The sequence below is a fragment of the Erithacus rubecula genome, assembly GCF_903797595.1.
Source record: "Erithacus rubecula genome assembly, chromosome: 17".
NCBI lineage: Eukaryota > Metazoa > Chordata > Aves > Passeriformes > Muscicapidae > Erithacus > Erithacus rubecula.
Window position 1 is genome coordinate 3645079 of NC_136669.1, and position 25791 is coordinate 3670869.

Below are 25791 nucleotides of genomic sequence, written 5' to 3' on the forward strand. Positions count from 1 at the left end.
CACTTAAGTAAGCAGAGCTGGCTCAGGATGTCATTTATTTAAAAGGAACACACATTTGACAGTAGGAGCATGCATATTAAACTCTATGCAAAATTCCTGACTAACTACAAAAGACAAAGTCTAAAGAAGTGAAAAGTGCAGTCATATCAGGGTTTGTTTTCAGTTTAAAACTGGCACATGATCAAAAGACTTGAGATGCAGTTGTTGCTTGCAAATGGAAAATTAGCCTGAAACACCTCCTAAGATGTTCAATCAATACATTTACTAGAAATAAAAGCAGAAAAATATCTAATACAGCTCCTCTTACAAGCAACTGTCAAGAGTTTTTAGGCTTTTTTATCTATTCAAAGAGTAGATCTACTGCCAAAAGGCCTGTATATCTTTCCTTTTTAAATAAAAAACTACTTTAAATCCCCATTGGGAGGTGTCAGGAACATAACCCATATAATAGAGCACACAGACCTCTAAAGACTTCTGAAATCCTTCATCCCTAGTAAAAGCCTTGTATCTTTCATTACTTTCCTTTCAGCTTCTTAGATTAAAGTTTGCATTTGGATTTCAGTCAAATTAGGCTCAATGTCCCTGGTACTCTCATAGTTTCAAATATTTAGAATTTTCCTAATTCTGTCCCAAAACTTTTAAATTGTCTGTTTTCCTTGCAAAGTGGCTGCAGTAGGACACCAACTGCAGGTTCTCTGAAATTCTTCTGAAGTTACACAGAGGGAGATGCCATTTGTCAATTCTAGTTTAGCATATGTTCAGTATATAAAGTTATTTAAGTGCTGCACAATAAATAACACGGCAACATAAGCTTTCAACACATTTGGAAGTAAAGTAATAAAAACAGCCTTGTTTTTGGCCAAAGTGCAAAAATTTATTCGCAACAAATGTTGCAAATAGGAAGCCACAAAATCCACTACAGACAATTCCCTAGCATTTTTTTGTGGCTCTTTCTCCAGAGTGATAATCAGAATTTTAAAAACTAGCCCATATAATACCTGACCTGCTGGGTTATCAGTGCTTTTTGTAGCTGTGTCCCCATGGCACGTGCTCAGCTGTAGGTGACAACAGCAAAAAGCCACAGCAGCACTTCTGTGCCCTCATTAACACAGAACCCAGGGTACAAAGGGCTCCACAGCAAGTGGAGAGGAAAATGGATTTATGGTATCAGTACAGGCCATACATTTTAGAGCTGGAGAGACTCCACAGTAATTAAGAACTCCTTGGGATAATCGTTCACAGAGTATCTGGCTTGTGGTGACTCCCAGGCAGGGATCTTGCAGAAGTGAGTAATTAGAACCTATCACAATAAGATTAAGATGTCTTTGCCTGAACAAGCATTGGATACAGCACCATCCTTCAGGGAGAATGATGGGTGAAGGTGTTAGCTGCACTCCCACCAGCTCTTCTGGGAACTCTTAGATGGAGACAAAGCTGCAAAATTCATTCAGTGCTCCTGGGGACAATGGGTCACACAGGTGTGCCCACTTGGTTATTTTAGGACCACACTGAGCAGGTACCAGCTTGGGTGGGAAGATCTCCAGGGTCAGTGACAGGAACACTGCTCCTGGCACATGATGGAGCACTTTGCTGGCCTGTGTCTGTCACTCTGAGCAGCACTGGTGGGTTTTGGTGTCACCAACTGCCTGGTTTGATGCCAGAATTTGGTATGATGCCTGGATCATTTGAGGAGCTTCTAGTATAAGATGCCAGCTGGATCACTGGTTTAGGATTTGCATTTTACTCTACTGAATAAAGCCAGTAACATTCCCTTCTCCTCAGCTTTTGAGTGAAGTGAATTGAGGAGGGAGAAGGACTAAAAATACATGGAATTGAGGAGGGGGCTAAAAATATATAGAAAACTCATAATGATAAATCAGTTTTGAATGTTCATAGGGCTCACATGGCTGACATGAAATTCTTCACAGTTGTGAATAATTAAAAACTGTAACTCAACAAATAAGAAGTGTTTGTAGGCAAAACCACAACTGGATCCTCCCTTGCAGCAAAACTGTCTGGTAAGGTCTGGACTTCTATATTTGCTCATATTATATCTGAAAGCATCTCAGTTCAAATGGTTTCCTGATCAAAGATAACATATGGCACCAGAAAGAAATGAGTCTCTCCAGAGCTGCTGACTGCACCTTCAGCACTGAATCACAACAGAACCTTTAAACTGGAATGTTACTGAAATGCCAAGTCTAATACCAGCACTAAACTTACTGTGCTGTGCCCAAAAACTGCACGAAATCAAACAAAAGAATTCATAAGCTCCACAAAGAAGATTTGTGAAGGGTATTTTACCCTGGGAACAGTATTATCAAATTCGGTTCCAGTCTGGAAGTTCAGAAAAGAGAGGAAACATTAGCATTTTTCTACTTTAAGAAACAAGGGGAAAACAAAAATCTTTGAATACAGCTCTCTTTCTCAGCATCAGATTCATTATACCAAGTCATCACAAACCTGTATATTTCTGCTTACAGAAAGTCTTGTGGGCTAATATAGGGGGGAAAAAGCCACTAAAGAAGTCAGAGTTCATCCATACTGTTCTTAAAATGTGGATGACACAATGTAATAATTTTAATTTCTTCATTTGGAATGGTATCTCTCATGCAGTTTGGTCTTCCTGCCCTGATTCACAATATAAAACCCCCAAATTATAAAAACACATTTATGTTTTTGGATTTTCTATATTTTTTGTTACTTTACCAGGCCTTAAATCCAAGGAATGCCTTTCTCTGAAAGAAAGAAAGAAGAAAATACACTCTTATGTACCCATGCAAAAAGAACATTTAGTATTCAATCCTTTTAGCTGCAAAATCAAATGCCCCCAATGGAATACAAAGAGAAATCAACATCAGATATATATTTCAAACACATTACACAAGTGATTAAAGAAAAAAGAGAAGAAATCTAAAATAAACCTACTTACATAACAGCCTGTGCACAACCCCTTGAGATTTTCGAGTGGGATAAATATGTTTCAGACTGTGCCACTAATGTGACATTTTAATGGTGTGAGAATGATAAAAAAAAAACTTCTTAGAGATAGATAATAAATGATAGAAGTCTGCTGTACAATTTAAAGGCCCAAATTAACAAATAGGCATTGATCTTTTCCTGCCAAGAGTGGACATCTCACCAAACCTGGTGATGGATGCAAGAGAGTCTAGAATGTTGTCACTTTTTCTGGACAATGAAGCAAAACCACAGAAACCAGCAGGAGAAGCAGCCAAGTTCAGCCACCACATTTGGCTACATATATTTATATCCTATAAATACACAGGCAGCATCTAAACAAGGAAACAATTGTCATTGCCTTTGTGAGAAAATGATTCGTTGTACTGTGCTAATGACAAACTCCGAAGTAGGGAGGAATCAGAATCAATTTTTCATGAAACAATACCAGAATGTGATTCCACACTTCACTAATAATATTTTCTGCTGAAAATGTGCAGCAAAGATGTGTGCAGCCAAGGGGTGGTAAATACAAAATACAGATCCAGGGAATTATGCAGCATCTGGTCCAATCCAGTTACCAGCAAGATCAGGGGAGGAGGACACAGGAGGACACGTTCTGAGCTGTGATGGTTTATGCTGATAAGGGACCTGGCTGGAATTACTCCTTGGATGAGCTCATTTCATACTCTGAGCATGATGCTATCACAGAAGTGCTTAAAATGAAAGCCAGTACAGAGATTCCCGTTATTTTGCTTGATTCAGAGAAAAAAAAAAAAAAAATCATTTACACTGAAAGATTTGGCTTCATTCTTATCACAAAGTGTGAGTAACACAATATGTCATCACAGGAATTGCATGTCCCAAGGAAAAAAACTCTTGATTTTATTTAATTTAAATCAAAGCAGAACTGAGTCAATTTGATATACCATCATGACTGCTTTGTTTATCAATAAAGACCATGTACTACTGCCCATAACTCAATTTTAGGACTACATTATCTAGCAGTTTTATAATCAAGATTGTTTTTCCTACTGGAAATTATATAAGCTTGGACAAGGATAACATTCAACATTATCAACTGGGAGGCACTAGAGTTATGATTTCTAGGCACAAGTCATAATTGGATTGGAAGGCAAAGTTCAAGAAAACAGTAATACTCTTGTGTATTAACAGAAGGCCTGTTCTGCTCTGTAGTGAACTACCCAAGGCCATTTCCTTCCTTAATATTAAAATTCTAATCAGCCTTCATTTCATCTGCAGAAATTTATGACCTAGTCCAAGTTCTGTGTATAGATTTAGAAACAAACAGACCTGGAATATGAGACCCAGCATGTTATAAATTCTCAATTCAACTATAAAAATCTGTACATGCACAGGGGGGGAATGTTTAAAACACACTGAGTTACCCACTGTGCCACACAGTGAATTATTGCTATGAACCCTGCAAATGTTTTAGCCTCTAAATGCAGCTGTATTAATTCCAGATTTGATATTAAGATCCTTGATATCAAACCCGGAGGAAACTGGACCCACTGTAGAAGAAATGAAAATGGAGAGCTATAACCACAAGAAGAAATTCTTCCCAAATTTGCCTTCAGCAGTGCTTTGCAAACTGTGGGGCACTCACTGCAAGCAATGTACCTGTTTATTCTAAGTGGCCTGTAAGAGCTGCCAGAAAACCTGAGCATGTTCTCCTAAGCACTGCTGCTGTTTAATTCAGTGCCTTTGGCAGGGTCTGTGTTTGAGGACTTCCAGAATACTGGAAAGCAAAATGCTGCTTCTAAACAGAGAAAATAGTTAGCTCACTCAAACTCTTAGCTGTTGGGTTTGGTTTTTTTTTTGCTCCCAAGGAGACACCTATGACTTGAGTATCATATCTCAAAATTAAGCCAACAGCAAAGGCAAGGAAAAGGAAGTCTGGGAAACAGAACAAAAGAATGTTTACTCTGCAAGGTAAATCAGGGAAATGGCTAGAAGGGCAGAATTACAAATCTAAATGCTTGAGTTTCCAAACAAAACATTAAAACATCAAGCTCACTCTTCAAAGAGCAGCAACAAAGCCTGAAGATCACAAGTGCAAGGGTATGTGTTGTCTTCCTGCCTCGACACAGCTCGAGAGCAGGTCAAAACAGATCAGTGGGCCACTGAGAACTGCAATGTGGCAAACCCACCACACCAATTCCTCCCTGTTCCAAGATCCCATTCTTCTGTTCTGTCTCAACAACACGTTCAGCCCACCTCCAGTCATCCCTGCTCAAGCACTGCAGCACTCACCATCCTCTCCTTGAACGCCCTTCTGCAATCCTTCACCTCTGGCAGAAGGTGCAGACCTGCAGATCCATCACCTCTGTTACTGCCACAGGCTGGAAGGCAGCTCTGTGTGCCAGCAGCAGGTTAGCTCAGAGAACCTTGTGCCATCAGGCATTGCAGCTATCCCAGTGTCTGGAGCTGGTCACATCCCCACAGCTGCTGGCAGGAAGGTGCCCAAGTCAACTGGCCAAACTGGTCACACCTGGTGCCATCGAGCTGTCAGCAGAAAATGCTCTTCAGCCATCAGCTCTGACACAGATACTGGGAAGTGTCAGCCCTGTGTGTGTGTGAATACAAAGAAAGTCAGGTCAGCTTGAAAGGCTGGGACATTGCACAGTCTAATGGGGTTGGGTTAGATTTTAGGGTGCATATAGAATTTTCAGTGATCGTGTCAAATAAAGAAGGGATGGTGAAGTGCAAGAAACTGCTCCAGCTGGTCATGGGAGCACTGCTAAGGCATTCAGCCAAGTTCTCAGGCCACAGCACTGCCTCCAGACACCAGCACCAGCTTTTAAAGCCAGAATGGCTCCACTGCCTTACACTAAACTCAGAACCAGTTTGTTGCAATACCCTGGGAGGGAGAGGAAAGAGGAGGAGGAAAAGGAGCCTCCCTCAGTCCACACAGTTTGGCAGTAAGTAGAATTGCCTAGAGTCCATCAAGTAAAATTGCACGTTAATTGTGAGGTCATTTTCAGTATTTAAATACAATTTCCTCCCTGCTTTCCCACTCCATAAGTCACACCTGACAATTAGAAGCAACTCTGTGGGTGCCCTCACACTGATCCACCTGCAGTTATCAACACACAAATGTTGATTTGCCAAACTTAACATCCTGCAGATGCTGTTCCAGCAGATGCTGCTGGGGCTATTTCTATTTCAGACTGCACAAGCCCTTCACTGACTGGCCAACAGCTCTAAACTACATTTGGGAAAACATTCCAGCTCTCAAACTTTCTGTTTAGTCTCTCTGAGCATCTATGAATAATGCAATAGGAAAATTTACAAAATACACTGCAAACAAGCAGTTGTAGAAAGTGGAAGTTAAGAATGTGATTGGATTATGACCTTTATAAACTTAATCATAAAAAAAAAAATTCTACAAATTAGAGCCTGTAAATGAATCTTCATTTATATAACAAGCAATAAGGAATATCTCACAGGACTTAATAGCAACTGAGACTGACTTTCAGTGACTGGGTGCACAGGCAGACACTTCTGGGTGATTTTTTACTTCTGCTGTGTCTCAATCTCTTCAATAAAATGGTGGTTTTGCAACTGCTGAGGAAAGTTTAGGGTTTTTTGTATTTAATAGACTACAGCCATGGCAAAGACTATACTTTTTTTTTTTTTTTTTAATTGTACACATCTAAAGCATATGATCAAATATCTTTAGAAAGGATGTGGCACAACTTTTACTCTGCTTGCTTACTCAGATGAGTTACTCTTAAAAAAATAATTTACAAAGCAACAAAAAATCCTGCTCAACCAATAAGCACATAAATTTGAACAGAAGACACAACACCAAAAATAACAAGGAGTTACAGGGAGCTGACACACTCTGTATGTGTGAACCTAGAGCTGAAAAGTTTAGTCTTATATTAAAATGGACTAAATTAAGATTTCTCTTACACAAGAGACACTAAACTCTGACATGAAGATTTACTATTGTGGAGAGCATAGAGTAGTGAAAGCAGCATCTGCCACTTGGAAATCAGCTGAGTGACTTCAAACCTGGCACTCGTGCAAATCTGTGTGTACTATAACATAAAAATATTAATTGAGAAGCATATCAAGTTAGGCTTGTCAGCTTTAATATTTTCTGGTGATTTGAATGAGGCCAGAGAATAAGATAAGAATCTTTACAAATCCAGTTGGCTTTACTTCAAATGCAAAAGCTTGTTTCTAAGCTGCACAAGAACAGGAGCCCTGTAAAATCAAATTCTGAATGCAAAGCCAACCCAGTTCTGCTCATCATCTTGTGCTCTGAATCCTGTCTGCAGCAACAGTTTCTGGTGAGCTCACCGTACTTCCCTGAAATCCTCTACATCATACAATTATTTCTGTAAGAATTTGGGGGTTTTTGCATTAGAGCTACACTCATCTCAGGGACAATCTCTAATTTTTGTTTTTAAAACAAGTTTTGATTTTTTAAAGTTTACACTAATGAAATATTTTCATTGGCACTGATAAGCTAAAGATTATTGGAGCTTTCTTTGAGCTTTTAGGGAGCTTTTTAATCAAACTGGTCAGTATTCCCCATTTACCAGTGCAGATCATCTTAATTTGTTTAGCAGCTAAAACTTGGAGCCAACAACGGTTATTTTGAAAACAAATACATCAAGTTAAATTAAGCAAGGGCAGTTGTGGTTCATCTGAATCATATGGCTCCAGATTTCAAATATAAGCTAAGGAAATAGAGGTTATGACATCCTGCAGCTGCGACAAGTCGTGTTCATAAAGCAACATTAAATCAAGACCACTTGGCCAGTTCAGGCAGTTGCTTGTGTGGAAGTGAAAGATCCCATGAGAACATTAAAAAAAAAGAAAGGTTCTGGTGTCCCAGCCAAACCCCCCTTCCTCCACTTAATGCTACCAGGGACTGAGTTTCTTCAGAGCAAACGACCATGGAAGGTTGTTGCCAAGTAATTGCTACTGATTTATTTACATCCAATAAGAGGGAACAGCAATCAAACACTTGGCAAAATGCACGGGGGAGTAAATTACAAATACTCCCATGCTACAGGAATGCCAAGTGCCTGAGCTTGCCTCTGGTTTTCAGAAAGATCCTTTGGGTGATTTGATTCACACAAATGCTCACATCAGTGGCAGGGAGAAGCAGCTGCAGCTCCATTGAGAGGGGTGCTGCCAGTTAGGGGCACACCACCACACAGATAAAAGTTTTCATTCAAGGAAGGAAGAAAAGATTTGGTCTGGAAATGTTATTTTCCAGTCTCCTGTTTTGTTGCATTCACCCCTGGAAGTGAGGCCAGGTGTGATGGAGCTCTGAGCAACCTGGTCTGGTGTCTCCACAGCAGTGGGGCTGAAGTAAATGATCTTTAAGGTCTCTTAAAACCCAGGCAGCTCCAGGACTCCAGGATTTTAACATCTATTTATTGAGCAATAAGTACTGATCAAATACCTGAGGGTTTGCATTTTCAGTCAAAGCAGATGGAAAATAGTATTTTCCAAAAATTTTGTGAGAGAGTACTGGTGAGGGACCATTCACTGAACCTCTGAGTACCAGGAAAAAAAGTGCCTGTAATTTTTTTTTTTTTTTTTTTTTTTTTAAGCAGGGGGGAAGCATGAAACAGTAGTACTGGTTGATGACTTTCATGACACTATCTGGATGCCAGTGTCATGCTGTGTAAACATGTGGATCCATTAGACAGTTGTTGGAAGCAGTGAATTCCAATTTTGATCTAGTGATAGGACTCCTGCTGTTTGGGAAAAAAAAATAGGGTTGCAAAATCACACAAGGAAAATGCTTCAGACTTCTTAAAAAAATAAAAAAAAACCAGCAAAGCACAGTGTGAACAATGATGTCCTGGATGGGCTGCAGATCCCAGCCTCTGGAGAATCCTGACACACAGAAAAAACACCTGAGCTCTTGGCTCTGTAACTTTGTACAACTTAGCCTAATCTGACAGGATAAAAACATTTGCACGGAGAAAAATTCACATCCACATGCAGAGTACTAAAGTTTTTCCTTGCTAAACTGCAATGTGCAGCAGTGATTTATATCTTGTGATTTATTTCTTGTGCAAGCTGCTGCCGGAACTGCAGCCGGAGCTCTCCAGTATTCCCAGCGATGCTGGCTGGGGAAGGGAGTGGTACTTAACTGCCTTCCTTTGGTTTGTGCTGGCAAAGCAGCACTTCTTGCTTTGGAGCACTTAATGGCCTAAAAGACACGTTGAAATTAACTCCTTCATTAGCTACAGAGCCGCTGCTCCTTATCGCTTTCGTTTTTCTTAATTAGAGCACGGCGAAATTTTATGTTCTGGTTCAGGATTCTGTATGATTAATAAAACACGTGAATTATATTTGTTGGAATATAAAACACAAGTCTCATGAATAAAAGTATAATTACACATGACCTTTGAAATCATACTCCATTCTTTAAGCTGTCTAGAAATAACTGTGCTCATTCTGCCCGTGCCACAATTTCATTTCAAACTGATTAACCAGCATTTTATTCCACTCAAGTTGCCTACATTAAAACAAAAAAACAGTGAGTTCAGCTCCCAGCAAAACTGCAAACCCACTTTGAGGCTGTCACTGCAGAACTTGTTATTCATCTCCACACACTTAGAGATGTGAAGAGCCGTGTGTATCGCTCAGCACTTCCATTATGATTCATGGTGTGATTTAATCAATCCTGAAACATTATTTACTACATGAAAGAAATTATACTTCAACGGCAAGGATCAGAAAGCAAGAAAATCAATGCAGGAGGGCTACTGAGTAACTAAGGAGGAAAGCAGTGAGTCACACCTTATCCTTGGGAAGCTGCAGCAGGTCAGCAGGAGCAAAGCTGGGTGATCACAGAACTTTTCTCAGCCCAGCCCAAGGAGCTCCACGAGCACACAGCAGTGATCCTTGCAATGCAGATCTCAGAAATGCACCTTGCTCTGCATATAGAGAGACTTGTGCAACTTTTCCAGCTGAGTTCTACAATTCCCATGTCAGCACTGAAGGACTGCATTGCTCAGGGGGAGCCATCTCCTGCAGCTTGGCCTCACACAGCTGCAGCTCCCCGAGCTCCAGATGTGCCACAGCTGTACCCAGGTGGGGCTTCAGCAGAGAGGCACCAGGAGAAGCTCTCCACAGTCACCTTCTGCTCTAAAGCAGGGGCAGCTGTCCCACTGCATCCCTAAACATAACTTAAATTAACAGCTGCTCCTTCTTTGCATGGATTTGTGGCAGATTTATTTTTGTTCTTGAGGAGTGAGGCCAGCCAGAGACTGTGATGAGCCAGCCACTAGTGCAGGGTTTTACAGCCACCAGAGCTGGTGTTGGGCATTTCCACGTGTGTGGCACATCACCAAGACACGTTAGCCATGGAAATCCTCTTCTCTTAAGATCAAGACCACATAAAAATAGCAACAGTTTGTCCTTCTATTTACTATTCTCCATCAAACTATGAAGCTAAAGTTGCAAGCAAAATACTGGTTGCACTGTTTGTTTTTCTTGGGCCCTTAAATGCCAACCACAAGATGTCAAACAGAGGGCAGAGAGAGGCCAAGGAGAGCAGGGGAGCCCTGACTAAAAAATGTGACACTAAACAACCATAACTGGTGCTAATAGTAGACAAAAAGAATGAGATCAGATCTATTACAGATCAGAGCTGCATCTCTCAAAAAAACTTCAATACAAAAAAGAATGAAGTGGCACAGGCAGCCGTCTTAAAACATTTTTTCCCAGATAAAGTATTCTACACACCTCAAAATTCAGTCATAATTAAGCACCCTTGAACAAGTTAATCTTTCTTTTTAAAGGAAAATTCATCTACTCTTATTAAAGTTTACCTTTCTCTACAAATATTACTGTTCAATCATTAATCTCAGCTCAAACCTCTTTAATTCCTTACATATGCCTGTTTATATTTTTTTCCTACTGCAATATATATAGAAATTAGTGCTTTACTGTTTTTTTTCTTCTTTAGATAAATTGCAGCTGCATTCTGAAATAGTGGTTACAAATTCTGAGTGGACAGATATATTACACTTCTTATAATGTAATAAAATAAAATTCTCTATATTTTTCCCCACAGCATGCAAGGGAGCAAACACTCAGTAAAGTGAATTGATGTGACAATCTGTGCCAAACCCACCCCTTTTTACAGTAACAAACCAAAGTGACATTTATCGTGGTTTCACATTACAGGACAAATATTTCATATTAGCACTGTTACATGTCAGTTTTAACCTACCAAACATAACATTTTTAATGAGAAGAAGGAAGTTATTATTCTATTTTTAGATCAATCTACATCTTTTATTCAAGATCTTCAATTCACCTCACAAGTGTAAATAAAACCACTGTGAAGCATTACAACATCAAACACCATGAACAATTATGTTACAGATTAAAATTTTTTTTTCCTAGTTACTGGATCAAAACACTGGGTATTGCAAATGCTACAGAGAGATGGTATAGGGAGATGCAGGACCAAAAAAATGAAAGTGATCTATATTTACCAGATTTGGTTAAATTTTGTTTTCATTACTTTCAATCACTTAGAAGTAATTATTTTAATTTTTATTTTTTTTCCTTTTCTCCTCCCAGTGGCTCCATCTCAGACTGACATTCCCTTGGGCTGCACCTCATGTAAGTAGAGCTGTAGCAATACAGTGTGATTATTATTGTGCATGCTTATTTCACCAGTGTAAAACTGTGAAAATATTTACCCTATTGAAGAAGGAGGAGAGCATCCTGACAGTTCAGCCCATGGGAATGAGGGTGGGCTGGTCAGGGAGAAGGGGAAAGCCAAACCAAGCCCTTGCTGGCTCAGCAGGGAAGAGCTGCACCTTTAGGAAAGGTTTCTAACCTAAACTTAATCTATTTAAAGGACAGACACAAAACTTCATCTTCCAAAATTTCATCGTTCCATTCATGTGAGCACTGATGGTGCAAACACCAGCAGCACTCTGAGGGGGCATTTGCACAAAATAAAAGAACATATTTGGGTACAAGGGGTGGCACCTGCTCAGCATGGAGAGGAACAGGGGACTTGTACATCCCACTCTAATGAGCAAAGGATGAGAAGCCAGGAATTATTTAATATTAATTCCAGCTCTGCCAGTACCAGCTGCTGTTCTGTTACTCTCAGCAGGTCACCTCATTTTTTTCATATTCTCCTGTGTACAATAAACATTTTGGTGCCCAATGTCCAACTCCCAATTTAACATTCTAATCATAAATGCACTGCCTCCCTTACTTTGATAAAGTACAGTCAGCATCCACAGTAATACTTCTTAAAAATATCTTTCCAACTATTGTGAAACAGGAGCTGACTGTTTATGGAGTACTTATTTTTTATGTCAGTTTACCATAGGGCCTCTTTAGCCACAGGCTTACAGCTGGAGGCCCCAAGGCATTTTTTGGGAGTGGAAACTTTTTGAATTCAGCTCTTAACAAATTTCCAGCCTGCAGTATGTTTTTCATTAGTCTACATGGTGTTATAATAAATGATGCACTTCCTCTTTCATTTTATGATTTTTTTTTTCTTTAAACATGCAACAATTTTTCTGTGTCTGTTTTTTATTACTTTCAATATACTCAACCACACTAATCTTAGAGAATGTGTATAAGAACAGAAAGAATATATTGAATAAGATACCAGCTACAGCAAGACAAGCTTTTAAGTTTGAATTCTTCACTAAAGGCCAGTCATAAACCCATTATATGTATCCAGGTCCATAGCCAATGACTCTTTTAGAGGCTATTGTTAAAAGAAGAAAAAAAATCTGTTACCCCAATGCCTAGAGTTGGTGTAGAAATGGCTCTCCAACATATTCACCTTCAAGATAATCAGTTTAAAAAGTCTGATCCCACTGGAAATTCTCCACTACACGTCCCACTGTAGGTGTTTGCCTGCTCTAAATATATTTTTAATATAGTTGATACACACATTTTAAGACAGTCTTCCTTCTATATTTTTCCCTCTCTCTGTAATTTTTAATAAGAATGTATTCCTGGGGGCTGACAGCACCAGGAAAACCAGGCAATGCCAACAAGAAGAGATTCCAGTCAAACATCAGCATGTCTGGCATACCATGTATCATTTACAAATCTTTGATTTCCAAATGAATGGCAGTTCAAAGTACACATGAAACACAGATATTTTCTGCTTATGTACACAGAGATTGTTAGAGATTAAACCACTTTTAATTAAAGACTTCAGCAGGTGTCAGTTCATGGAACTCTCTGAATTTGGTTTAAGATGTATGTTGCACAGTTACCCAGCAGCACTTTAAATATGAGTAAAATCAAAGAGACTTTCCTAAACAAAGCCAAGAAAAGCTACTTTATAAGAGGGTTTGAAGTTTGCTACTACTGATCTGCCATTTATAGAACATCACATACTTCCTTGGAAAACATTTCAGAACACTAGAAAAATAAACAACCCCCAGCAAACAGCCCCATGAGACTGAGCCCCAGGCCACACAAGATGTAATAATTTCACTGGGGTTTTGCTGTGCCTCTGTTTAGGCATCTAACTACCCAAAGTTAATTTGCAGCATCAAGGCCTAAACCAGATAATTTAAGAGCATTCTGGACTCAAGTAACAAGAGTTTAAACATGGAAATGAAACTACTTCCAAGTAATTTTTCTCTACATCATACTTCAGGGAGCAATATGAGGGGCACACTGTTTCTCCATTACTCAGAGATTCTTCATTTCTTCTTTTAAAGGAAATCCAAAGATTAATTTAAAGCCATCTGATGAAAATGCCTTAATATTTACCTTCATATTTTGTAGTAATATATAGTGAATTCAAGCGATTTCAAAAGTTATCCTGGATGCTTCTCATTTCAAGATGTTAAATATTGGCTCTCAGAAATTTCCATTACACATTGTCTGACAATATTTGCTGCTCTGGAGTACATGAACTGACTTTTAATTCTTACAGAGGTAATGATAATAAAGCTTGTAGAAGTTGGGCACAGGTGACATTTTAGAATTTCGTATTTATTGCAAGTCCTTCCTTTCCAGGTCCATAAAATAAGTGTAAAAAATGGTTAGAACTGCCAAATGTATAAATTCTCTCGATCCTTTCATCAGTTAGAGCTACTGTCAGACTGGTCTCCTAATCACCCTTTAAAAATGAGGGCACCAGGACATCTTGGCAGCAGTGTTACAGCTGAGGACACTAAAGGAGCACACCTGTAATCCTGGGATTGTATAACCAGTAAATCACCAGCTGAAGCCCCAAACCCAAGAGCAGGCCAATACAGAGCTGTGGGAAGGAAAAAGTGAGGGAGGCAGAGCCAGGGATGCACCAGCTGCCAGTCAGGGGATGCAGGGACAGAGCAGAACAAAGGGCAGAGCAAAAGCTGCTGGAATCTGCAGCAGTCAGGTACCAGCCCAAATGCTGCTTTATGGAAGCACAGCATGGCTGCAGAGTTTAAAGGTGGCACAGGAGGGTTAACATGAAAACACAATTTTTGGAGCTTCAACTGATCCCACAGAGAATGAGGACTCTCATATAAACCAGCTTTGCCTTTTGCAGTTACCTTCCCTTAGTCACTGATTACAATATTGCATACAGAGAAATCTGAAAATAAAAAATTGTAGGAACCAAGATTTGTTTGACTGCTTCAGCAATATGGTACAAACCTGGAGTAACCACAAGGGCTCAAATTACAAAATACCCACTAGTGCACCCAAGAAATATTTTTCTTGGTGTAACCAGTGAGACCAAGAGGTACACACAGCCCCTGAATTTTATCAAGCTGGCTGCAGACAGAGTAAGGAATCTCCCTTAGCCAGGAAGGAAAAAAGCCTAAATTCAGGTGAGATTCTTTTGTGCAGCTATGGCAGGCACAGGTTACAAAGTGGGTCTTTGTCTGGCTGCTCCACCTCCAGCTTCATTTACTGGGAGCCGGTTATGTAACTAACACAAAAGAAAATAACCATTTCTGGGTTGTTTTCCTTTGCAAGCCCTGGGCTGCCAGGAGGAACTGAGAGAATTCAAAAGCAGCTTCCCCTCTGTTGCTCTTTTGGGTGTTTCTCTTTGAAGTGGCACCCTGAGTGGCTGCTCATTCACCAGTTTTTGTAGGTAGCTTTTAAAGCAATACTTCAAGCTTAAGTACAGAAACATACAATTAATTAAACCGAGTTAGTGGTGTTATTATTTCAGCCTTTTATTTCTACTTGCTGTCAGACTCTTAAGACGAAAAGGTTCTTTGTAGTAGGATTTCAGACACTCTGGGGAAAATTATGAACTTTAAGACTGATCTGATCTGATCTGGTTTGTGCAACACACGAACAATCTAAGGAAACCATTTAGCTACTGCTTGAAGGAAAATTCATTCTAAAATCCAGAAACAGAGTGAAACTTTGCAGTGCTACTGTGCTGTATTTAACTGATGATTTAACCCTTTGTTTTGACATGCTATTTTTAAATCACTTCTTTTTTTCCCATCAAAAGAAGACTGCAAAAATTCCATATTTTAAGCTAAGTAGATTTCCTGGCTAGGAAATCTTTGGTAACAGATAAATGAACCACTAGCCTGCCAAATGGCTCTAATACAACAAAAATTGCATCTATTACTGCTTGTAATTGTAGTGGCAAACACCACATTATTGGTTTCCAAATATTTTCCTGGTGTGAAATGTTTGTAAAACAATCTCTTGCACTGCTATTCAAACTCCAGGAACATTCTCCAGGATGATTTTAGTCCTCAAATAAAAAAAAAAAAAAAAAAAAAAATCCCACATTATTAAGAATTATTGTGGAGAAGAGATTTCAGTAAATGTCTTACTGTAATGGCTCACTCCCATTTCCACACACTGTGTATGTTGTTTATTTTCATTCTTTGAGCATGGGATTTTATAGCAACAATTATCTAATTTTCTCATAGTACAAACAGTCCAATTTTCATTCATTAAGGTCAATATTTTCATTGTATTCTTCCTCTGTTTTTTTTCTTCCATTTAAAATTTGCTATGAACAATAATTACATTAGATTTATGCTATCAAAATACCTCTTGGGGTAGAGATTTATTAATAAATTGTTTTTTCACATGAGCATAGATCAAAAGTGGCAATAGCAAAACGGCCAGCTAGAGGAAATATGTTTTAACTCCACTTCTATTCTCCATAACCTTTACAAGAAATATACAATCATGGAACTGCAAAGATTTTTGTGCCACAATTTTCTCCAAAATCTGGAAAGCTTCAAGAAGTAATGTGCAGTCAAGCAGATTTTAGAAGCTGGTAGCACTTCATGGTCAGCTGGCTGTGAAATCCCACTCACTAGCACAGTCTGGGGCTTGCAAACTTGGTGCTTTACAACTTTTTTAAAGGGTTGAAGGCTGGGGAGACTGCAGCCAAGCATTTATTCAGGGAAATAGTAATACCATGGGCTTTTTCCTTTGCTTGTGCTTTCTCCTGCTTCTCCTAAGCTTCACAAAATACACCCAGAGGGTTAAAGCCCTTCCTCCCTCCCCACTACCTGAGGTCTGCAAAGGAAAGAGCTGCTGAAAGCCTGGTGACAGGAAAAGGTCAGGAGCTGTGTATTATATCCTGTATGTTTGGATTAGCCCACAATAGCTAAATAAACTGATCTGATGTCTAATGACATTTTCAAACAGTAGCTAACAAAATTAGCCAAAGTATGCAGAGACAAAAGATGCACACAGACACACCAAAAAACATCTCAAATACATCCTCACAGGCAGTGTCCTAAAGGAATTTCAGCAGTTTGGTCACACCAATCAGGGTCAAATATAAAGGAACTCAAAAAACCTGCTGTCTAAAAAAGACAAATACTCCTGCCTTGCCCATTATTACCACTCCTATTGATAGGCAGTCAGGTTTTTTGCAGAGAACCATATTTTAGAAACAGAATCATGGTCTTTTTGAAATAAAAGAGCCCTTCAAGCAGGTGCCACTGGCTTTCTGGTGGCCCTCAGCAGAAAAGAGGCTGTGGCACATCCAGTTTCCAGAGCCAGCCTCAGCAGAGCTCATCTGGAACAGCCCTGGGTGAATTCCTCAAACCAGAGATGCAGGTTCTGAGGAATGAATGGATGATTAATGGGGTTGCAGCACTGCTACAATTGTGGTCGCCTTTTTTAAAGTTTTCCATCAAAGTTCTTGCAACCTGAAATACTGTAGCAGATGAAAAATGAAAGGGACTCAAAGCTGTGCCCATATAAAAGGCAATGCTAAAGCAACTAATCTAAAATTTGCAAATAAGTCTTGCTAACCTCAGCTGATTTGCACATTCAGTTTCATTTTTTATGTAATTACCAAAGCATTTTCAGACTTGTTATGACCAAATATGAACGTGCTGAATATTCACACTAAGATGAAACAGAAATAAACAGTCTTGAATGAATCCCATTAATACTACACCTTGCTTTACACTTAAAACAGTAATACTGAAAATGAGAAGGAATGTCAGTGGGAATTGGTTTCACTCTGTGCAATGAACCAGGAGATCTTTGCCCTGACTTTCTCTACCATGAACTGCTTGTATTCCTTTGAAGGTACCAGCTTAAGATAAAAGTACACTGAGGAATATTTGTGATAATCCTTTCTATGAATAATCACTCTTTATAGACACTCTGCACATGGATATGAAGGGCTGCAACACACCCACTAATTCACTAATATTGTAGTGATGCTTCAATGAAACCACTTCAGCTCATAAAAATAACACTCTGCCAGCCACAGTCCTGAATAACTACTTTCACTTGAAGCTTGTGATTAGTTTATTCCACCTGAATCACTAACTCTGCCTAAGTTACTGCACAGAGCACTCCTGAAAGGTGAACTTCTAAAAGTCATTATAATGTCAAACAAAATTGAACAGAACATTTGGTCCTATTTAGCTTTTGTAAGTAAAAATTATTACTATAATTGTATATCAATTAGATGTAGCAGCATGTTAGGGACATCAGCACCTTAAGCATATGATGACTTAAACATTTCAACCCCTACAGATTATTCTGTAAACAAAAACCTGCACTGTTCACATCCCACTTTCATATTAACAAAGCTACCTGTAATTATGAACTTCAGGGCTGTGCATTAACTTTACAGCACCATCAGCCATGAGAAACATATTTGGGATAAGATGGACAGTGTATGAATCAAGCCAATTTTCAATCTGAAAATTAATCTTGTGAGGAGACCTCCAAGGCTTTTGTGATCCCTGCTGCTTAGTGGTGACAAATAAAAACTGCATGATGTTCTCAGTGTCTCATACCAGACACCTGTCCAGCTGAACCTTTACCATGGGTACAGCAAAAATATCTGCCTTGTGCTTAAAGGTGTTTTAGGTCTGAGCTAATTTTCTTGGCAGGTCACAGAAGAGGCTCCACCTTCACTGAGGTTTGTGCTTGCTGCCTCTGCAATGAGGCAGAGTTAAAAAATAAGTCACTAAAGTAAACCTCAACATTTCCCTCAGTCCCTTGCAGCTGTGTGGCCAGGACCAAGCCTCAGCACAAAAATCTATCCCACATCCATGGATTCTTCATTCATTTAGGGTTAATCTCCTTTATGGTTGATAAGTAGAAGTGTATCTTAAATTTTGCTGCCCTGGGGAGGCTGCTAAACACAAGAAATATCTGGAGAAGTTTTATTTATTATGGATATTTGAAAAGTGGACCCTTATGGTCAAAGCACAACAATCTCCTCTGCCCCACAAATTCTTCAAGTAACTCCTTGATCAGCTACCACTACACAGCATAATCATGTCAGGGATTCCACATCTCTGCACTCAAACAAACCTTGTGGAAAGTCTGCTGAACAAACCCGAGCAGGAAAATGGGAAAAGTATTAGTTTGTGGGCACTGCAGCCTGAAAGAAGTGATGGACTGGTGGAGCCTATGAGAGCAAGCAGTTGCCTCTATAAAACCAAGAGAGCAGCAGACTGGAAGGAGCCACATTATTACCTCCTGCTCTCCCTGGAGACAGAGCAGTGCTATTCCATCTCCCAATCTCTGCATGTTTTTCCTGCAAAAAGCTGATACACTAAAGTTTATGAGGTCTGAATTTCAAAAGGAAAGCACACTTCCCCTTCAATTCCATGCCTAACTGTCACTGGTATTACCAAATATAAATCAACGACAGTTTGGGTTTTCCTCTCTGTGTTTCAAAATACAAACCATACATAACGGCTTAACCAAATGAGTGATAAGTATAAAATATTACAAACTATAAAAAAAGGAAAAGTCATCATCCTGGGCTGCCCCACACTGTCTCCTCAAAGAAATATTACTTGAGAGATTAAAGAAGTGCTTGTTTATTTAATAATTTGACTGATCTCCAACAATAGAAAATTTAATGGAAAATACTTACAAGGGACCTACAAGCAGAGCTGCTGTGTGATAGACATTGTAAATAGAGACTTGGGGGGTTTTAGCTTTAATATAAACATCAGAAACTTAGCCAAAGGGAGCAAAAAATAACTGAACTAAGCAAATACTTAGATCATAAATCACTCAGAAATCACCAACACTCAGAAAGTTCTCAGGTGTTAACCTCAGAGCCTATCTCAGAGTCCTGTTGTGAAGTTTCAGCTTCTAAGAAATTGCAAAATTAAAAATAAGCAGCTAATGGTATAAAATAATAAAACATATTTATATTACATGCACCAAAGAAGATACACATGCTAAGATGAAAAACAAATTCTTCATTCATTTTATGGGTCAACTCCTTTATGGTTGATAAGTAAAATAATATATTAAACTTCACTGCTTCGGGGAGGAAGAAAAACACATAAATTATTTCTTCATCACAGTTTAAAAAGGCAAATTATTTAAGGACTATTTGTATTCAAGCTAAATAGATGGAATCATGATGTTACAGGCTTTTTATTCAAATGCAAAGAATTTACATTTACCTACCACCTCATTAAAGTCAGATGATAGAGCATCACCATTTTCCTTACATGATTTTTTTCTCCCCCAATTAAAATTTTTCTTCCGAATGCTAAAAAGAATTCTGAGGTTTACAGTATTTTTAAAAGCTCACACTGGCTCTTTTTCAGGTCTAATGTTGGGTACTGTCTGAATTCTCCAGAGGCCAAGTGGGTGTTGCAGGTTTTGCTGGGGATATGACAGCCCTGATGAGCAGCTCTGAATTAAAGCACATCTCACAGTATTTCAGTCAGCTTGGCTCATTCTGCTGCAGGTCCATGACTCTGGTAGTGGATGGCTGCTGTGATGGTCACATTTCCCTGCTGTACCAAGGCTCTCTGGGCTGATGCAGCCTCTGTTTGTCTCCTGTTAGGTGACCACACCAATGAACAGCATCGCTCCTTTCCCTCTGTCCTTTCCAAAAAAAGACCTCTCCCAACCCTTTCACAACCAGGGGCAGGGTCCACAGCACCGTGCCCAGGGCAGCATCAGGCCCTGGTTTAGCCAGAGCTCCAATGGGAGCGTGTGGCTGCAGCTTAGGGGATTATGAGCAGGACAGTCACATGCAGCCACAGTGCCCAGTGCCACAGCAGCTCTGCCACTGCTCACTCTGCCTCTAAATGAGACACTGCAGCCCCTGCTCAGCTCACCCACCACACGCCTGATGGGCAAAATGCTTCTGCCAGACATCAAGGGACAGCAAGGCAGTGCCTCCCAGGTGAGATTTTAAATGGTTCTCCTTTTAGATTGCTGTCGGTTTTTAAGAGCCTAGAAAGAATTTACTTCGATGCATCTAAGCCTTGGATCAGTAAAAATTAACAGTGTCATCGTGAGAAAACAATGTTTGGCTTTTAGATAACAGTTCTTTAAGGAAAACATCACTGTTTGGATTTGTCACACTCCCACTTCATCTGTTGGCCAAAACAAAGTTAGAGTAGCTTTCCTCGTGCATATTGATTTTCATGCACATTAGGCTACATTTCTCACTGCTCCTTTAGGTAACAACCATGGGCTTTTATTTATTATTACTATTATTATTATTTATTACTCTGAATATGCAAGATCTCTATGTTTCTGTATATTAAACCTAGAAGAGGATAAGTACAGCAGAGGAATTGATCAAAAAGTTAACCCAATTAGTCTTTAAGAGAGGAAAAAAAGTTCTCAGTGTGAGATCCTTACGAATCTTTTATTCATAGGATAGTAATAAATATGCAGCAAACTATACTGTGAAATACTATTGCAAAGCAGATAGACACAGCAGTAATTAGTTAACTAATTAATCACAATTAAGTTGCAATTCCACTTATATAAAAGGGAAGGTAAGCCAAAGGCAAACTTCAAAGCATAAAGAATTTCCTAACTGCTTTCAGCAGAAGCTTTGAACAAGCAGAATGACTACTGTCTTTTTAGCCTCCATAAGCATTTTTAACTACACTAATCACTGTGATTTTTGCACATCTGTTTTCTACTGTATGTAGCAAACACCTACTTTTCCTTAGGGCTCTGTCATCTGAACTTTACATTGTTCTGCTAGAAATGCTAAAGCAGCATAAAATGCAGCACCCTATTTGTCATGCCAGCATCACATCTGGCACGTGTTTGATTGGCTCTATCATTTAGGTCTGATCAGAATTCCATGGATTTCTACACAAGTCAGACTGATTCTGAAGTGATGCAAAGAAGTTAATCAAAGGTCTGGTCAAAGTGATTCATGTAAACATCAATGTTTGTGATTTGCACATCAGACTGATTCATCTGAATTCCTGCATGCAGGATCTGAACATCAGATGTTATCAGAATATTCTGCATATTTTCCACAGCAGCCACAACAAGTATGGCTCATTTAAGTGAAGACAGACCAGCAGGCTCCAGTGACCTCCCTACAAACTGAGCTTTACTGTTCTCAGCACCCAGTGCCTGTGTGGGCTCTGTGAAAACAACCATTTATCAATCATTAGTAAGAAACTGGCTCTCTGACAAACTCATTACTCCTCAGGCTTCCACCCATTAGCACAGGAGGAAGCAGATTATACATTTATTTTTGCTGTGTGCTGACCTCAGCTGGCACCAGGTACCCACCAAAGCCACTCTATCACTCCCCTCTGTGGCTGGACAGGGAGAGATAATATAACTCAAGGCTCAGAGGAAAGATCACTCACCCATTACCATCCTGAACAAAACAGACTCAACTTATAGAAAAATTAATTAATTAGCCATCAAATTAGAGTAGGGTAATGAGAAATAAAACTGAACACCTTCCCAAAAGCTTGCCACACAAACCCAATATAATTTTATATATCAGGACACAAAGGTGCTACATAAGTCATTTTTGCTTCCTGAAGCAGGCAAGACTTACTAAAAACAGCATGTTACCTACAAAGAACACTAGGAAATTTCTACAAAAAGTCTGTTCAAATTTTTAGAGAGTTAATTGCTGCATGGCATGTGAATGGATACACCACAGTTAGTAAACACTAGTGTTTATTTCCATGTCATGAATGTGGCTGCAGTTCCAGGAATTTGCACAAATCCTAACCATGGCTTTCCAAAATACCATGGAATGGATCCAATGTTGGCAGCAGGTGGCTACTGGTGGTAGAATCCAGGTGTAACTTCACAGATGTTTGTGTCATGGGAGGCTTTAGGTTAAAAGAGTCCAGAAGTCTCAGACTCCTTTGCACATTTCTTCCCACAAAATTACTTTGGGTGGGTTTTTGGGGTTTTTTTTTTTGGCCTTGGAAATATTTGTCCAGCCTCATGTTGGCCTGGAAAAATAATTCCCAGTAAGAGTACCTAAGGAAGCATGTGTGGAAGGATGGTCAAGGACTCAAATGAAATAATCAAATACTTAAACCTGTCAAACTCTTTGCCAGCAACCCAGAACAGAACGTGCTAAGGATTATTTTCAAGTTTGATACGTACACATGCCTGCAGTGGAGAATTTTAGAAGAAACTGAGTTTATTGGTAGAACATTTTGATGACTTAGGGATAAAAACTCCCTGTTGCTGATAAAGTGGAGTGGGGAGTGGCACATGGCAAGCAATAGATGGACAATTCAGAACTCATTCATGTCAGAAAGATGCCTCAAATGAAAATTCTTATTCTAAATCTTACCACCTAATAATAACCAACCTTAGATCAGGATTGATGTTATAGCAGACCCCCTAGAACATAAATTTAAAATATTTGATTCAGATATTATAAATGGAATAAGATGTAATCAGTAATTATTCAAGTTCATCCAGGAGGCAGCTAGAAGATGCTATTTCCTTCCCCAAGCAGTGAAAATTAAAAGCCACAGGAGTGTCAGGAACAAGATGTCTCAGACTTGCCAGCAATTAACAGAAAGATATGTTTATCTCCAGCGGATGTGACAAATTTTTAAGTCATTTCAGCCTTAGTGCAATTCTGCTGAGGGATGATTTTTTCCCTTCCAACTCTAAACTCAAACCATAATTGTTCTATATGCTATCTGATAAAGAACTATGTCAATACCTCTGCTTTTACTGGAAACCTGGTCCCTGTGGTCAGAGTGCTCCACAAGAGTTTCCTCCCCAGCCAGTGTGATGATCTGGTTGATAAGTCACAGAATCAGCTTCCACCCGTGTTTCTAATAGGAAACAGCATCATGTTATAGCTTCCAGGAAAAGCACCATCTGTGCCTCCTGTCAGTCCCTGCAGCTGGCACCAAAAGATCTGTGGGGAATGTTTCTGTACTGCCAAATTCCAGCAGAGCTCCCTGCCACCAGCCCTGAGCACGGGTGAAGCTGACAAGCAGTGGGGGAAGATAAGAGCTGCTGTTTCCACCCTGCCAGCTCACTGGGCCAGCTCATTCTCAGAGCAATTCCAGCACAGTCCATGCACCTCTGACACTCTCTTCCTGGAATAAATTTAGACAGCAAAGCACAGAATTGGCATAATTTGCATTAATTTTGGAGAGAATCTCTACTGGAGTGATGCTGATTTACATGAACCAGAAGTACAAACATTCCTTACCTGGAGCCTGGGCAATTCCAAAATGCTGGAAATTCAGAGATCCAGGCACCTGCTATCTTGTAAGAGGTGTAAATGACCTGGTTTTACTTATTAAAGACATTAGCTAAACAAATAATTTTACCATAAAACTGTCTTTTATGTATTATCTCACAGCAGAAGTTTCTACTATATGACCTTTACATTAAAAACAGGAACACGTAAGTTTCATAATTTTTTTCCCCCAAACTGGTCTTAAGTGACCTGTTCTACAGTTTAAGTGTCTGTGGACACTGGTAGCAAAACTCATTGTATTTAAATATTGATGATTGCAAGTTATGAAAAATTTATGAATGAAATCACCCACTTAGTCTATTAAGTTCCTGAAGTCAGAATAAAGGAATGAAATATTTTCATTAAAAACACTGGGATAAAGTGCATACTGAGTCCCAGCTGCTCTGAGCATCAACATCACAACAGTAAAGATGTCTTCTGTAACCCTTGATAGATACACTGAGTTGCAATACTTCATATGAAAATCTGCAACTTAAATTCAGTTTTAAACTGAAGGAAATTATTTGCTTGTGTGCTTTCCCAGAAACTGAAATTTTCTGTATTTTTAAATCAATTCTTTTGGTTTCTGTGGCTCACCAGTTACAAGCACACTGAAAATTCTCACAATTTTTTTTTTTTAAGTTTGTTTTCATTGAAGCAGTTAAAAGAATTAAGATACACACAGAACAACTTTCAGTCATCTTGACACTGTCTGTTATTTAAGGTTGTTGCTACTTAATTTTGAAGCAGGAGAGCTACATCCAAATCAGCTTCCAAGTGCTCTGCAAACATGGGGCAGAATTGCAGCAGTGCTAACTGGCTGCTCAGCACTCTGAATGGTGCCATCTACTCTGCTGATGCTTAAAAGCTGTCACTTCTTGTATTCCAACTGGTCAACTTTATAAAATCCACAACTGGAAGCACCTTATGTAAGCTGATTTTCTAATACTGCATTCATTCTAATTATTCCTGTTATTTAATACACCATAAGTTCTTGGAAGTGAATATGAATACTAGGAAAATTACTCAGGTTTTGTTTTGCATGTAACTTTATCTTTTTAAAAAGCATTATCTAGTGGATATTTGAGCATCTCCAAATTGTGTCTCATGTCAGGATCCCTGGCACTTAAGGTCTATAAATAGATGAATGCAGGTAATCACTGTGTCAATTCATTCTGCCTGATGGAATCCTCAATTTAGAAATGCACAAAAGTAAGGTATTTCACTTTTTCCAGTGATAAAATCTTTTAAGTATTAAAAGTTGCACTGTTCACTCTACAGTGAATTCTTTCTTGCTGCACAGAAACATTACAAAAGAAACAATGTCATATTTTCCATACAGAAGCTCTTACAGAATTCAGTGATAAAGCTAAGTCAGGAAGGGGTGGAGCAGCACATCAATGCCACTCATCCCATGATGGGACAGGGAGAACTTAACAAACCACGGCTGAGCTGATGGAATTAACCCTTGCAGAGCCCCTGGAGCAGCTGTTCCCCAGCAGCTGCCAGGAGGGCACAGCCACTGCCAACCCAACTCCCACACTGCAAAGAAACAAACAGCACAAAAAAGGAGATTTATCTGCATTGCCAGATGTGCCTGGCAGATAGCATCTGTGTCTGAACAAGGGACTCCTTCCAAACAAATCTTTAGGGGCTGCTGGGTTATCTCCTCTCCACAGAACTTCCACCCTGGGGTAGTTGGTTATTGCAACCTTCCAGAGCACCACCACACTGCCACTCTCAAGGGCTCTTAAACACACCATTTAGCAGCTTTGATTATGGTTTCCAGCGTAGCTGATCTTTTTTGTCTTCCTTTATTGGAGTATTTTATCTGTTCTCATAAGCTTTAAGCTACTTGGAAATGGAGAGGGAGAAAGAGAAACTAAAGCAAATGCAAT

At 39.4% G+C, this 25791-nt stretch overlaps 2 protein-coding genes across 2 annotated transcripts in view; one reads left to right on the forward strand and one right to left on the reverse strand.

Moving 5' to 3' along the window:
* Positions 1–25791, reverse strand: part of CHLSN (cholesin) — a 116214-nt gene that overhangs the window by 38579 nt on the left and 51844 nt on the right. The gene's annotated exons all lie outside the window — the stretch shown is intronic.
* GPR146 (G protein-coupled receptor 146) overlaps positions 1–25791 on the forward strand; it is a 44766-nt gene that overhangs the window by 9445 nt on the left and 9530 nt on the right. Inside the window, exon 2 of the mRNA XM_079321180.1 lies at positions 11558–11598. The gene's annotated coding sequence lies outside the window, so the exon portion shown is untranslated. The remainder of the gene's footprint in view (positions 1–11557; positions 11599–25791) is intronic.